At 44.7% G+C, this 5,405-nt stretch overlaps 1 non-coding gene across 1 annotated transcript; it reads left to right on the top strand.

Moving 5' to 3' along the window:
* Window positions 3,086–3,167, top strand: TRNAS-CGA. The gene has a single exon. It is a non-coding gene; the product is annotated as a tRNA-Ser (tRNA).

Below are 5,405 nucleotides of genomic sequence, written 5' to 3'. Positions count from 1 at the left end.
TTCACGGTTGAATTTGTGGTCGAAGTGCCTCTAGGTTTGACTTTGCAGGATGCATATGAGAGACTAACTAGAAAGCTAACCCTTGCCCTTGTTCATCATGTTGTAATGCTAACTCATGTGGTCAAGAGTGTTCTACATGTTGGAGTTGGCACCTAAAGCAAGTGGTTTGACTTGGATCGACAATGGTGCGAAGAAACGACAAAGTCAGCCTTTGTTTCACTGGCCTGACGTTGGTCGGGCGTCCGACGGTCGCCGGACGCGACACAAAGAAGGCTGCAAATTGGAAGCATCGCTGGATGTTGCGTCGGACGCTGGCCAGGAGGGCCGGACGCATTCGGCGCATGCAAGAGAGCTGCAGACTGCAGTTTTGCCGGACGTGCGCGGCGGACGCACAGTGGGTACTGTGCAGCATCCGGCGCATGCAAGTGTTGTCAGCTATGGACTCGAGCCAGATGAGAAGGTCGGACGCTGGGTCATTCGATGGTCGCCGAACGCTACCTAGAGAGGATCGGCTATGGGCCGAGCCACCGGACGTGGCACAGGAGGCGCCAGACGCTTACATGTCACATGATTCAAATGTAACGGTCGTCTGCCAGGGAGCGCCGGACGCGTCCGGCGTGTGTTCCGGAACGTGTTTTGAATGAATAATCCAACAGCTAATTTGCAAAAATGGTGTCCGTCGCTTGTAACTCAGCCACCTGAAGTGCATAACGGTTGGATTTCGAAGTGGGGGTATAAATAGATGGTTGGCCGGTTGGGGAGTGACCTCTTGCCTATTCTAACTTCTTTGAGCATCCTTTGAGCTAGAGAGACCCCTCCCCACTCATCTCTTGACTGATTGAGCATTCTTGAGTGAGGTTGAGTGAGAATCAAGTGCTAGCATTGAGAGTTGCATCTAGAGGCACTTGTTCTTTGAGTTCGCCGTGGAGTTCTTGTTACTCTTGGGTGATTCCCGTCACCCTAGACGGTTTGGAGCAGTGGTTGGTGTTGAGCTCGAGTGGAGATTGTTCGAGGCCACACCAGTGATCTTGTGAGGGGTTCTTGATCCTTCCTCGTGGGAGATTCACGAAAGGATACTCTAGTGGATTGTGCGTGGCTTGGAGGATCCTTGTCTTGTGTTGAGAGTGCTACTCCCGACTGCGGTATTTGGCATTGAGAGCCAATTGAGCGAGCACCTCTCCAAGAAAGTTTATCGCCACAATGAGGATTAGCTTGCCGGGAAGCAAGTGAACCTCGGTAAAAAATCATTGTGTCAATATTGTGATTGCCGAGGATTCTCTTGTGTGGTTATCTTGATTGGGTGATTGGACGTCTACACTTTGTGTCGGTATAACAATCCAATCCCCCTCTCTTGTATTTAGCTTTACATTTTGGTTCTTGCATTGCTTGTCTTGCTAGATATTTGAGTAGAACTTGCTAGCTTGTGTAGCTCTTACTTGTTCTTTTTATTGCCCATGCTAGTTTAGTGAAGTGCCTAGTGTTTTCTTGTTTAGAATTGCTAGGCTAGTTGTTGATAGGGTGCTAGTTGTTTAGCCTATTTGCTAGACTTGTTAGAAAGGCTTGCATAGAAGTAATTGAAGCTCTAGCATTGCAATTACGCTATCTCTTAGTCTAACAAGTGGTCTAGTGTATTTGCAAGAAATTTTATTAGGCTATTCACCCCCCTCTAGCCTTTTGGACCTTACACGCGGCAACACATGGCCTGCGCGGCCACTGGCAGTGCCTTTTGCGCTCCCTCTCCATCCGCGTGTGCCATTGGACTCAGCGGCAAAACGTGGATTCGGCAGCCTTTTGAGTGACACGGTGGCTCATGGCCCGCATGACCACCCTCGAAACCATCCACGCGCTCCCTCCCCATTCACACCACCACTGGGCACGAGGAACTCATCCGCCGGAGTGCCCATGGGGACCTCTCTTCGTCGAGGCGGCATAGGCCCATGGCAGACACGGCGGTGCCCCTCCGGTGGCTCCTCTCTCCGACAAAGGTCGTGGTGGCATAGGGCTATGCAACCCCTCCCCTACATCTAATAGGGTATGTAGGCAGATTTTCTCTATGTGCTCGCTCTCTGCTATCTGCATCCGTGCCCTACTCGCGTGAAGGAGGAAGAAAAGGAAGAGTGAATGACAAGCGGGCCATGTTTGTCATTGCCTACTGAGATAAATTTAGGTTCCCCTGCTGAAGTATAGTAAAAAAATCTAGGCCAACAAAAGTAGGGGAGCATCTAAATTAAATCAAAAGTAGAGGCTCCGATTTGGGTGCCCTCGATGGAGTTGCTCTGGTTTAAGTTGATTTGGCATTCCTATCACTGCAGGGTCAAAGCTAGACCCAATAGTGATATATATGTTCCTATCACAAATGGGTCTTGGAATTGATAGAGATAGGGAAATCGCCGTCGATTACCCTCTGATGAGTTCGATTCCGTTAATTTGTGTGATGCCAGGTTTGGATCCATCAGTGGTCCATGAACGTAGACTAGTGAACACTCGTAGTATAGGTTACTGCAAGAATGAGAAACTGATGTTGATATGCATGTAAACATGCAAACACTTTATGCAACATATGTAGTCCACTAAAGTTGTTTCCAAACCATATTTAGAAGGTGATAATGTTTAGAGTTCAAACGAAGTTAATCATAATTAAAGATCACAGCCAAACACTGAACGCAAACTTTTAAGACACACTAAAGACATGGGTGATGAGGCAGGTGGTAGGGGAATTTAAACTAGATATGTGTAGGTATGGGGACACGCCTCCCCACCTGTTTTTGTACCCGCTACTATCCATGCTATATATCTAAGTATAATAAAAACTATATATTTAGAAAAATCAAAACGTTAGAGTTGAGGGGGAAACAGTAATTCTACATTCATTTGGGCTAAACACCCATGAAAACAGGATAAACAACCTATTAATTAAATGGAGATGTACCTAGTGTTGAAATACATAATTAAATGACCATTTAAGATAACAGTCGTCCCGGCCCATGTCGAAACCTTATCAAATATCTGGTTTCTGTGCTGGTGTGCTGGGCTACCTTCCAACGGAGGATCAATACGAATTTTTTGTGCCACTGAATCATTAAGCGTCGATATGTCCGAGTGGTTAAGGAGGTAGACTCGAAATCTACTGGGCTTTGCCCGCGCAGGTTCAAATCCTGCTGTCGACGTAATGTGTTTTTGTGTGTTTCTTTTTCCCTTATCTTTCCTTTCGGAACTTTGGATTACATCTCCTCCAGTGGAAAATCTGTTTTGTGCCTTTTTTGTGTGCATTTCCTTATCTTCCTTTTTCCTTGTGAACAAGAAAGGCTGGTACTTCGGATACATATCCTCTAATGAGCCATCTGGTTTGTCCCTTTTTTGTGTATTTCCTCATCTTTCATTTTGCTTGGGAACAAAAAAACGGTTGGAATTAGGACTACAGTTCCTTTTTTGCGATACAAAAACTTTATTAAAAATCAAGTATCTTTATTTTTTATTTGCCTTTTTCACATAGTTATTAAATTTTGATTAAGGATGAATCATCGAATGATTTGGTGAAGTCAGTTTAGAACTATTAGTATTAGTATGTATGGCTTCTTTTAATTTAAGGAACAAAATTCTCTAATTTTGATGTGGAAAATATATGCTGAAAACTTTAATATTGGTCAAATTATTATATTGCCAAAGCAACTTCTGAAATTTGTTAGCTTATATTATCATTGGTTTGCCAAAATTTTATAGTATAAGTCCGCCCTAGGTCATTTATCGAGACGGATTCGCCATTGTCATGCGCTACATTATTCTGACTTCTACCAATCTTAACAATATCCAAACTAAATATCTCCTCCATGGTCGTTGCACTTCTCGAACAAGGGACCAGCCCACTGATCGATCCATCACACTCCTTTTCAGCTTTGCAGCCACCACCATAGAATCAGTCTCTAGTACCATGGGAACATCCCGGCCACCGTGCAGCAAGGGTGATCGCTTCACAACAGGCAACCGCTTCAGCCTCCTCAGCGTCCCTGCAGAGCAAGCGCCACGATGCCAATTTTACCTGGCCATTATGATCCCTGATCACCACGCCCATAACTGCAGTACCTGAACTGGAGATGAAAGCTCCATCAACGTTAATCTTCAACATATCCGGTGGAGGTGGAACCCATTTATGCTGGGCTTGCCGAGCCACTTCTGCTCGTTGCTATCAGGCTGCAAAGTGCTATGCCAGTATAGAACAAGAGAGGCCATATATCATGTCAGAAAAAACAATAGATTCCTCCACTGATATCTTCTGCCCGGTACACAAGACACTGTTACCCTCACTCCAAAGTCGCCAAAAGAAGCATAAGTAATTTTGCATTCACCTCTGCTGAATATTTACTCATGAGCACTAGCAACCAGTCCGGTCCGGTGTACATTAGATCCTTCTCAGCCAGCAGTACCCAATGATCCCTCATAGCATAGCGCAAGGCAACCACATGGAGGCATGATATGCAGGCATAGAAACAGTCCTCTTTCCAATGACCACACATCTCACAAGTTGCTTGAGAAGCAATATGACGATAGCACTTGTTAGCTTGAGTCAGAATTCCATTGTTGGCAACTTTCCACATTAAAACTTTGACCTTTTCAGGAACTTTCACAGACCACAATGCCTTCCAAACTTCACCCCCCCCCCCCCCACCCACCCCATCAGTTGTAGTAGTATTGCTACCAATCTCTCCTTCACCATGCTCAGTTCTCATAGCCAGCCGATATGCACTTCTCACAGAGAAAATACCAGACTTCACAAAATTCCAGGCCACATGATCCAGGCAGGAATTACGGGGAATTTTTTATCTTCAGGATCTCCTCAACATCACAGGCATAGAAGTACCATCTCACAAGCATTTCATCCCATAATTTGGACCGAGAATCAATCAAATGAGAGACTCACCTTACTCTGCAGTGCCGGACACTCCCGATCGGTTTCATACCATGTGGTCTGAGAAATAGACTATTATGGCACTGCAAACGTGCGGCTTCTCCGAAATAGGACTTCTAACACTGGCTTCTCTAAAATAGGATTTGAAACGTTAGTAATAAGCTGTAATGATATTTTATATCTTTTTAATCTCTTTTCTTATCTAAATACATGTATTTGTTGTTGAAGTGACCTTTTTACCCTTGAGTCGACAGTGATGGTCGGCTCCATTAGAAGAAAAAAAACATCATAGCTTCTGTCCGTGTTGCCTGGCCCTTTTTTATGCGTTGCTGGCTGGCGGCACTCTTTGTCAGCTTCTGTCGGCTTTGTACCATGCCTGGCTGGCCGGATTTTTCTATTTAATACAATACCACGAATTAACAAAGTGTTTTATATACATTCATAAATAATATATAACAGCAAGTATTTAGCACAAACAAACTCATATAACGATATTTGTAGC

The sequence above is a fragment of the Sorghum bicolor genome, chromosome 4 (assembly GCF_000003195.3).
Source record: "Sorghum bicolor cultivar BTx623 chromosome 4, Sorghum_bicolor_NCBIv3, whole genome shotgun sequence".
Classification (NCBI taxonomy): domain Eukaryota; kingdom Viridiplantae; phylum Streptophyta; class Magnoliopsida; order Poales; family Poaceae; genus Sorghum; species Sorghum bicolor.
The sequence above is the reverse complement of the archived record's forward strand: the minus strand, read 5'-3'. Positions and strand labels throughout refer to the sequence as shown.